This window comes from Mesoplodon densirostris, chromosome 19 (genome assembly GCF_025265405.1).
Source record: "Mesoplodon densirostris isolate mMesDen1 chromosome 19, mMesDen1 primary haplotype, whole genome shotgun sequence".
NCBI classification, from domain to species: domain Eukaryota; kingdom Metazoa; phylum Chordata; class Mammalia; order Artiodactyla; family Ziphiidae; genus Mesoplodon; species Mesoplodon densirostris.
In genome coordinates, this window is record NC_082679.1 from 39775064 (window position 1) to 39786055 (window position 10992).

Here is a 10992-nt window from a genome sequence, read left to right on the forward strand (position 1 = left end):
ATTCTTTTTAATATTCTTTTCCATTATCCTTTATCCCAGGAGATTAGATATAGTTTCCTGTGCTCTACAGTAGGACCTTGTTGTTTATCCATTCTGAATGTAATAGTTTGTATCTACTAACCCCAAACTCCCAGTCCATCCCTCTCTCTCTCCCGCCACCCCCTTGGCAACCACAAGTGTGTTCTCTTTTACTGTGAGTCTGTTTATATTTTGTAGATAGGTTCATTTTTTCCATATTTTACATTCCACATATAAGTAATATCACATGTTATTTGTCTTTCTCTTTCTGACTTTCTTCACTTAGCATGATAATTTCTAGTTGCATCCATGTTGCTGCAAATAGCATTATTTCCTTATTTTTTTTTTTTTTTTTTTTGCGGTATGCGGGCCTCTCACTGTTGTGGCCTCCCCCGTTGCGGAGCACAGGCTCCGGACGCGCAGGCTCCGGACGCGCAGGCTCAGCGGCCATGGCTCACGGGCCCAGCCGCTCCGCGGCATATGGGATCCTCCCAGACCGGGGCACGAACCCGTATCCCCTGCATCGGCAGGCGGACTCTCAACCACTTGCACCACCAGGGAGGCCCTATTTCCTTATTTTTTATGGCTGAGTCTTATTCCATTGTATATATATATATATATATATATATATATATATATATATATATATACCACATCTTCCTTATCCATTCGTCTGTCGATGGACACGTAGTTTGTTTCTATGTTTTGCCTATTGGGAATAGTGCTGCTATAAACATAGGGGTGCATGTATCTTTTTGAATTATAGTTTTGTCCGGGTATATGCTCAGGAGTGGGATTGCTGGATCATATGGTAGTTCTACTTTTAGTTTTCTGAGGAACCTCCAACTGTTTTCCGTAGTAGCTACACCAACATACATTCCCACCAACAGTGTAGGAGGGTTCTTGGGGCAGCTAGTTTAAATAGAGATTATCGGGTTGTTGCAGAGATATCCACATGCAAAAGAGAATTTACTGTTTTATAATTTTAATACCAATCTATTAAGATGTATTTATTGCATATTCACAGTGTTTCATAGCCTTTAGTCATTGGGAGAAAGGATAAAAATGAATGTCAAAAAGGTGACTACTTGACTGTATTCTAAGGGTTTTTATATAGCAAAGTCATAGCTCATAACACATTAAGGGAATTGACACAGCTGCTTTGTAAAGTCAGACATTCTGGAATTGTTCTAGGATAAATCTTAGCTGAAAATTAACTCAAGAAATTCAGAGCACTGACACTGGTAAGAAAGGACAATGAGCTTTCCAGCAACATACTTGGTCAGTTGGATCTACTATAATTGTTCTTAAATGCTCACCTAGCGGTTGCTTTAGCAGTATATTTCTCCAGGGGGAAAATGGCCAAACAGGAAAACCTGAGTCTCCTCAGCTGTTTCTCAGCAGTGATGTAAGTCTTTTAAATCAGATCTGTCAAGTTTCACATTCCTACCTCTGAAGCTGTTGGGGATGGCCTAGAGAAAGGCAAGTTGAAAGGCAGCTATCAAAAGTGGGTTCAGGGGGCTTCCCTGGTGGCGCAGTGGTTGAGAGTCCATCTGCCGATGCAGGGGACATGGGTTCGTGCCCCGGTCTGGGGGATCCCACATGCCGTGGAGCGGCTGGGCCCATGAGCCATGGCCGCTGAGCCTGCGCTTCCGGAGCCTGTGCTCCGCAACGGGAGAGGCCACAACAGTGAGAGGCCCGCATACCGCAAAAAAAAAAAAAAAAAAAAGTGGGTTCAGGGGGGTGGCCACACCTGTGCAGCCTGAGCCGGAGTGATTGGATGGTGCTGCCGTGGCAGGAGCAGTGTAGAGTGGGACGGCCACTGGAGATGCCTGACCTGTTCTGTTGTGTTCTGAGGCCAGCGGTGTGATGGAGCCGGCCAGGGACCATTTACACCTGAGGTAGACTGTGGAACAGCATGTACCAGAGGTAGAAGTCCAAGTCAAACATAGAAGGATAGCCTCACTGAGCAACCAGGAATGTCACCTGTACCCGAGGCGATCTCAGCAGCAGCAGCAAGTCCCTGTGGTGGATTTCCATGCAGAACTGAGACAGGCATTCTTAGCTGAGATACCAAGAGGAGGTTAAAGTAGTATTGGAACACCCAGGTAGCTGATTTCAAGAGAAAACAAACAAGCAAAGTAAAAACAGGCTCTATCTACTGTTTGAAGCTTCTGCCCCAGCTTGCATTGTTTGGTGGAGAACCTTCGGCATACCTTAATCTGTAGCCTTCCCTTAGGTCCTAAGGATCCCGAAACTTTCCTGTGGACATTGGATTTGGTGGAGCAGCAATCATGACTGTGGGAAAGAGAAGCAAGATGCTGCAGCACATTGACTATAGGATGAGATGTGTCCTGCAAGATGATTGGATCTTCACTGGCACCTTTAAGGCTTTTGACAAGCATATGAACTTGATGCTCTGTTGTGATGAGTTCAGGAAGACCAAGCCAAAGAATTCGAAGCAGCCAGAGAGTGAAGAAAAGTGGGCTTTGCGTCTGGTGTTGCTGTGCCAGGAGAACTTGGTTTCCATGACTGTGGAGGGACCACCCCCACAAAGATATTGGCATTGCTTGGATATCACTTGCTGGAGCTGGAGGAGGCCCTGCGGTTGGCAGAGCAGCTGGCAGAGGTGTTCCACCTGGTGTTCCAATTCCCCAGGCTCCTGCTAGATTAGCAGGCCCTGTCTGAAGGGTTGCGGTGGGGGGAGGCATCCCAACAGGTAATGACCCTACAGGGAAGAGGCACTGTAGCAGCTGCTGTAGCAGCTGTAGCAGCTCAGTATCCACCAGGACAGGGGACTGCCCCCACACCTGTTGGTTGAGCAACCCTACCTCCAGGAATTATGGCTCCTGCACCTGGTATGGGACCACCCATGGGCCCACCAATTAGGCTTCCCCTGCTTGAGGGACTCCAATAGGCATGCCCCCTCCAGGAATGAGACCCCCTCCACCAGGAATAAGAGGTCCACCTCCACCATGAATGTGGCCACCAAGACCCTAGGATACTATTGATCCTTCTTAGTTACTTTTTTTTTGCAGTGCGTCTTGTGGAATGTGTGTAGTGTTTGTGAGCTTTTGTCCCCTCTGCTGCATTAATATTAGTTAATAAATGCATAGAGCAATAAAGAAAAGTGGTTCAAAAGGAGGTAGATGAACTTCATCTAGAAATTTCAGAGATTGATTGGGGATTGAGACAACTATGAAGAGGAAAGGTGTGGACCCAAATAGAGAACCAATATTGGCAAAATTAAGGGGAAGTAGGTCAGAGGAGACAAATAATACTAGATAACAACTCATAAATAACATTTATGAACCATAGACTACATCCCAGGCACTTTTCTAGTCACTTGTATTAACTCAGTGAACCCTTTCAACAACTGTATGTGATAGATACTTAAATTAGTCTCCAATGTCTCACCTCGTATCATCCCAAAAGGAGACCTGGGGACAAGGATTTGGATTCATTCCCAGGGCAATGATATCAGGTGCTCTGTCTTCTATGAGAGAGTGGAGAAGTCAGTCAAGGAAAGGAGGAAAACCAAATAAGTTCTGTTAATTAGTGCTATCTGCCATGGGCAACCAGGGCTCCAAAAGCCACTGGAAATGCTGTATAGAATATGCCTCAGTATTGTTCCACTGAAGGACAGGGAAACGTTAGATTTTATCTGCCAGCTCCTACCCTTCATTAGTTGAGGATTGCTTCTGAGGCATTAATTCCTAGGCACTGTCATATTATCATATTCCAAGACATCATCAGGAAGAGAAGCAGTCCTTGGTATATAAGGAGCAGCAGATGGTGTCAGAGCAATGACAGCATCTGCTTCACTGAGTTTGCATATGAGGAACATGGGACACAAAATTAACATCATTCAGTTTGGATTTATTCTAGAAATAATGACCATTGACTGAAGCTAGGTTTCTATATTCTGCCTGTGTTTACATGGGTAACTCAGTACAGCTAAAGCTGATGAAACAGACAAGAATAGAAAGACATCTTACACATGAAAGCCATAGCTAACAGTGAGACACAGTTCATTGGTTCATTCATTTGCTTAATCATTTGTACTTTCATGCAAAAATTTATTAACTGCCAGTGTTGAGTTTAGTAGTGTTTTATGCACTGAGGATGTGGGGGGAGAGGGATAGAAGGAGAACAATTATGACAAGATTTCTGTTGTCATGCAGCTGACATGTTATTGGAGAGACAAAATAAATAATTTCAAATGATAATGAATACGTTGAATAAAATAGACATCTACGTGACTAATTACAATGCTAATAGTTACTCAGAGCACCAGCAACTTGGCCATAATTGCCAAAGAAAAAGGGAACATCCACTTCTTACCAGAATTAAACTCCTAAATATGATACTGAGGACTGTGTAGTTAGCAAGTGGATGTCGGTACAGCAAAGGAGAGGTGGATAAAGAAATTGGAAACACATTGCCAGCAAGGCTTGGTGCATACCTGCCCTGATTAGAATGATGAATTGTGATGTTTCGAAAGGAAGAAAATGGTTGTGTATATTATCCTATATTTAACTTTGTATAAAAGATTAAAAGCATATCATCACATATTCTGTTTCATTCATTTTAGTAGGCTGAGTGTGTGCTCAAATATGTGATAACTCTAGATCAGGGATTAAGAACTTCTTCAGGGCATGCTTTTTTTTTTTTTTTTTTTTTTGCCACTGCTCGACTTACGGGATCTTAGTTCCCCGACCGGCCCTCGGTAGTGAAAGTGTGGAGTCCTAACCACTGGACCGGCAGGGAATTCCCAAGGCATGCTTCTTTCTATGGAATGTAGTTCGAGTTACATGCTGTAGGTCACCCTTGGAGACTAGTCTGTCGTGTGATGTCTGTAATCAAAGTCTGCTCATGCATTCTCTCATTCCTTTAGTATTATCTTTATTCTCACATTTCCTGAGTGCCCGTATCGGGCAGGTGCGGTTTGGGGCACTGAATTGAGCAGGAGCGACGTGGTAACTGGAGCTCACATTCTAGTGGGGGAACCTGACAACAAGTAAACAAGAAACTGCTCAACAAAAATGTTAACAACCCTTTCGATTCGGCCCCAGCAGGGTCCTCCAGCCCAGTGTCGTTGGAGCCAAATAGAATGATATACTGAGTTCGGTTCAGAAGCAAAGGAAAGTTTTATTCTTTGATCAAAAAATGGAGAGGTGCGAGCTCGCAAGCTCGCACTCTCCCCTTAGGCCGTGGGCAGGGCTGCTAGTGTTCTCCTAGCGGGGAGGGGCGCCGAGTTCTCGCGGGTCTGGCACAGGGGAGTTGCTCACGCTCCAGGTCACGGGGTCACGCACAGCGTCTCCGCACACGGGCCCGCCGCCTCCATCTTGAATTGCAATGCTGCGCGCCGCGCCTCTGCACGGGGCTGTGGAACTGAGGTGTCGGGCCCAGCTGTGTGGCTCTAGGAACTCTGGTCCAAAGGGCAGCCTATGGGCAGGTGAAACTAGAATAAGCACAAAGGAAAAGAAAAGGTAAGACACTATTACCCAGCTTCTATTTTTATTTCCTGGGAATTGTTAATGGGCTTTACCTGTGGCAAATCCCTCTTCTGGCTTTTTTCCTGCTCTTCATTCTCGAGGGGCGCTGAAGGGCGCAGGTTCATTTCCTGTAACTACTGCCTAGTGATTTCGGGCGTCGTCATAACCCGGGGTATAAACTCCCCAGCTCCCTTTATGTATGTCACCAGGCTTTGGCCCTAACTGTTCGTATCCCTGAGTGAGACAGTTTATAACCTTTTGGAGACAGAGGATGTTACCGAATTAGACGTGAGGCCCCCCTCTTGGGGTCCTAGCTGAACTGAAGCGCCCCCGGCTCGGTCAGGGTGTTCTTTTCCCCTCAGGTTCGTGCTGCCAATATTGAAATTGAGTTTGGCGCAAGCAAGACAGGCTTTTATTCAATGGCCAGGGGATGGAGAAGGGTAGCTCATGCTCTAAAGGCACCTTCTTCCTGAAAGGAGGAAAGTGGGGGACTTTTAAGGGGTGAGAGGCAAGTGCGTCATCAGAAACTGGGGAAAAGGACAGAGATTTCCAGGAACAGCCAGGGTATGCGCAGTCCCTCAGGCCCTCTTGCACACACAGGGCCCTCTTGCACATGCACAAACTGTGTCTAGCAGAGTAAAAATGCCCCTTTGGGTGGAGCTCTTAGTGTGGTAATGAAGTAAAGGTAACTTTCAGACACTTCCAGATTTCATCTGCGCAGGTGCGTCCCTGTGGTCAATTCAGAGCCGGTTTGGGGCGGTTGACCGCTGTATATCTCTCAAAACATATACTTTTCAAAGTACAGCTGCAAAACATCTCTGCCAAACACCAGGTACTTTTGAAACAAACACAGAAATGAATCTGGGCAAGTGTTCAGCTCTCAGGAGTTGGTATGGAAACAGATAAATGAGGGGAAGAAAAGCGGTGACCTTTAGTTTACTTTGCCTGCTATCTTGGATCTAGCCAGTTTGGTCTGGTTTTGTTGTGGGCCTTTGTGGCATCCTGTGGATAGAACACAACTAGCTTCTATAGTTAAAAGCAGTTTCTGCACCCAGGGCCTGGGCCGCATGGCATGGGTGACAAGGACACCAGTCAAGTCAAGGTACATGCCGACATATTAGCAAGAGCAGCATGTCTCAACTATCTGACTCATTATACTTTTCATGCCAGGAGTTACCGTGACCTCAACTAACCAATTATATAGGGCTTCCCTCCCATAGTGAGTTTTTTGATGAGCCTCCCTGATGGCTTAACAATCTGCAGTTGGGGAAAGAAGTATGGCTCGTGTTCATTAACTAGCCACCCGTGGCCTCCTAGATCTCTAATGAAGCCCCGTGTTTGCACTTTGTCTAATTCTTCCTTTATGCAGTTTGGGGAATAATTGGATGGATCTGGCCTTCGAGGTATGAGGGGTAGTTGCCAAGTTACTAGTCCTCTGGCCACCCTTTTGGCAGTCGCATCTGCCTTGTTTCCCTCTGCATACCCGTTTTGGCGACCCCTACGATGAGTTACTACCACCTTTTTTGGAAGCTGTACTACTCTTTATTTTATTTTTTATTTTGCATAACAAGTTTATTTTTAAAAGGCATATAGACAATAAACAAAGTAAACATCCCATCAAGATCTTAACTTCTGCCAAGTGTTAGCTGTCCTAGAATTGCTCCATTAAGTCCCAGTCTCTAGACATCTTAAATTCAGTAATCGTCATCTTCATCAGAGTCCATTACTTTTCTTCTGTTGAATTTAACTGTTGTTTTCTTTTCTGTTTGTTGGCTTACTTTTTCGAGGATTTCTATTAAACCTTGTTTTGATACCTTCCCACTTAGTTGTCCATACCGTGCCATCTGTATAAGGTATTCTCTACTGCTTTAGTTTTCTTAGGCTTTACAAGTGCTAAGTTACTTAATCGGGCCCGGGCTGACTGATCCAGAACTTGGGCTAAGATACTGTTTCTCACTTCTGCTTCCCTTTGCTTTGCTTCCTGTTGTGCTACATCGCCAGGGTCCCCGTGCTTCGCCTGCAGCTCGGCCCGCCTGTGCTTCCTTAGCGCCTCAAGCTCCTCCTCGGCCATGGTGTGGCCCTCTGGAGCGAGCAGCGCGGCCATGCTCCAGCTCACTCAGAGAGACCTCTGGGAAGCTGTACTACGTCTAAGAGCTTCAGTATGCTTAAGCCACGTTCCAGCTGTTTGTTCTCCACAGTAAGCATACCTCTTTCCTTCCAAATAGCCCCATTTGCATGGAGGATGGCATATGCATACTGGGAATCTGTGTACACATTGAAGATCCTCCCAGTCCTGAGCTCTACAGCTCGGGTGAGAGTTATCAGCTCTGCCTTTTGGACAAAAGTCCCTGGAGGGTAGGCTTCTTGCTTCTGTGACTTGGGTCCAGGAGGTTACAGTGTATCCTGCCAGACTTTTCCCCATCTCCTAAAACTGCTCCTGTTTGTGAACCATTCCCGTTTGGCATTTGGAAAAGGCTCACTTCCTAGCTTGGGGCAACTGGAATAGATGCCGTCTGTGGTTTCTATACAGTCATGCTCCAGGGACCCCATTTCTGTGGGTATCAGGGTGGCAGGATTTAGTGCGTGACAGGTTATTATGATAGCCACTGGATTGTCTCAAAGCATAGTCCGAACTTGGGTCGACCTTCCAGGGGATAGCCATTCTGTTCCCTTAGAACTTACTAAAACGTGAATCTGCTGTGGAGTCCATATAGTGAGTGGCTGACCAAACATTAACTTTTCAGCCTCCTTTATCAGGGCTGCAGTAGCTTCCTCAGCCCGAAGGCAAGGAGGCCATCCCTTTGTGGCTTGACCTAATTGTTTAGAGAAATAAGCAACCACCCGAGTAAGGGTCCCAGGTTTTGACCTAATACCCCAGGGAGATCCTCCTTCTCTCATGAATGTAAAGGTCAAAGGGTTTAACTAAATCCGGGGGCGGGGGTGCTAGGGTCCTGAAGTAATTGCTTTTTCAATTCTTGAAAGGCCCCTTTGCATTCTGAATTCTATTCAAAACGATCATCATCCTTTCCTTTGAACTTTTCATATAGAGGCCTAGCTAATGGACCATAGTTAGGGATCCAGATGTGGCAAAACCTGGCCATCCCCGGGAAACCCTTAAGTTGTCTTCTAGTTTTAGGAGGAGGTGAGGCTGCAAATGACTTCTTTCCTTTCCTGGGGTAGGCTTCTCTGACCTTCTGTGAGAATGAAGCCTGAGTGGGTCACCCTAGTTTGTGCTATCTGAGCCTTTTTCTTGGACACCTCATATCCTTTATTGGCTAGGTGGTTCAGGATGGTTCAGAGCCTTCCTTAATCAGGCTGGCGATCAGAATGTTGTCTACATAGTGGAGGAAGGTTCCCTCCTCCACATGTCGATCTTTCAGGTCTTTAGCTAAAGTTTCTCCAAAGATGGTGGGGGAATTTTTGAACCTTTGGGGCAGGACTGTCCAGCAGTATTGTTTTTTTTTTCCGTGTTTGGGTCCTGCCACTGAAAAGCAAAACTTTCTTGTGAGTCTGGGGCTAATGGAATACAGAAGAAGTCATCTTTTAAATCGAATACAGAATACCAGGACTTGGGGAAAATAGAGTGGCCAGCAGGGTGTAAGGGTTGTGGGGGGGGACTGGATGTATATCCTTGGGGGCTTCATTGACTGCCCTGAGGTCCTGCACCATCTGATATTCCCCATTGGGTTTCTTTACAGGGAGAATGGGTGGTATTACAGGCTTATTAGCATGGTCTAATTAGGTCCTGGTCAATTAGGCCCTGTATAACAGGGGCAATGCCCAGAAGGCCTCCTGATGAAGAGGGTACTGTTTTCTGTTGGGCCATGTGTGTCCTGGTTTTTGATGAACTATCATGGGACTGGCTCCTACAGCTTGTCCCACCCATCCCTAGGCTCATACCTTGGGATTTACTCCATGGAGGTCGACTTGCTCTGTGTGGGGAGGTTTGTCCTCAGCTGTTAACATTACCATCTTGTGCCCCCTGTCTAGGGGACGCCAGTCTCTAGTTTGTCTCCCATTAGGTGGATAGTATCCCCCAATCTATGTAAGATATCTCTTTCTAGCAGGGGTATAGCACATTCAAGAACATATAGGAAGGGATAGGTGAGTGTGTATTCATCCAGTTTACATTCTAATGGCTCTATGAATGCCTTTTCTTGGGCCTTCCCTGATACCCCCATAATTTTACAACTCTTATGACTGAGTTTGCCTGATCTGGTGTTCAGAACTGAGTAAGTGGCACCAGTGTTGATTAAGAATTCGACAGGCTTTTCCCCTATGTCCACTGTCAGCTGGGACTCCTCGGGGGGCTCAATTGAAGTGCCAGCTTAGGAGCCCCCTGACCCCATCATTCTTCATTGGCTCGGACCATCTGCCTTTGAGGGTGGTGGCTGGGATCTGTCATTTCCTCCCCCGTTCTGGGGCAGCGAGGGCATTCTTTCTTCCAGTGTCCCTCTTGTTTACATATGGCACACTGATTGGGTCCTTGTTTCCTCGGTTTGCTATTCCTCGGTGGGGGTTGGGGGTCACTCACTGGAGTTAAGAGTCTCCGTGGGCAGTGAGTCCAAATTCCCATGCTGCCTGGTTGACATTGGAGGGCAACAGCCAGTGGGTGGGCTTGCCTCCGTGCCTTTTTATCCTCTGACTTTTTCTCCTCTGTATCACTGTTATTAAACACCCAGTAGGCAACCTTGACCAGGTGAGAGGTCGGAATATCTGGTTCTATTTCTAGTTTCTGAAGTTTAAGCCTAAGGTCAGGGTCACTTTGGGAAATGAAATATGACCTCAGGATTGCATTCCTTTCCAGTGACTCAGTCAGTGGTCATATAGATTCAGAGACATTCCCTGAGGCAGTCTAGGAATGCTGAAGGGTTTTCCATTGGCTCCTGGTTGATTTCCCTTATTCCAATTTGTTTCTTTCCTGCTGCCTGGATTCCCTTTAGGATCATAGTTTTATAACGGGTTAGTCTCTGTGTTTCACCCGCTTCTCCATGGTCTCAGTGGTCCCAGTTGGGTTCATTATCTGGGACCACTTGCTTCCCTGATCTGAAAACAGCATGACCTGCATGATTTCTCTATGTCTGCTTCCTCTCAGGCTTTTGAAAAGACTGTGGCCTTTTCTTCCCCCATTAAGAGTACATCGAGGAGGCTCTGAATGTCAGCCTAGGTGGCGTCATGGGTCTGAAACGTTCCCCTAATCAGATTCAGGAACCCCTCTGGATCTTCTTTCAACCCTTTACTGTGACTTTTCCAGCTACACAGATCCAAAGTGGTAAATGGGATGTGTACCTGGATGGGATGAGAGCCCTCCTTCTCCAGCAAGGACCTGCCTCAAAGGGAGTACTTTTCCTGGTGGGGTGTTGGCCCCTGGCTGGTAATTCGTCCCGCATTGTGTAGTTGCTGGACTGGGTTCTGGAGGGAGGGGGCTGGCATGGAGGGGGCCCTTCAGGCCTGTGGCCCCAGTTGGGACATATGA

General features: G+C 46.5%; 3 pseudogenes; 2 read left to right on the forward strand and 1 right to left on the reverse strand.

The window, feature by feature from the left end:
• Positions 1-1887: 1887 nt before the first annotated feature.
• LOC132480764 (SNRPN upstream reading frame protein-like) lies at positions 1888-2106 on the forward strand (annotated as a pseudogene).
• A 206-nt stretch (positions 2107-2312) lies between these two features.
• Positions 2313-3018, forward strand: LOC132480295 (small nuclear ribonucleoprotein-associated protein N-like; annotated as a pseudogene).
• Positions 3019-7171: 4153 nt separating this feature from the next.
• LOC132480653 (programmed cell death protein 5-like) lies at positions 7172-7589 on the reverse strand (annotated as a pseudogene).
• Positions 7590-10992: the final 3403 nt, after the last annotated feature.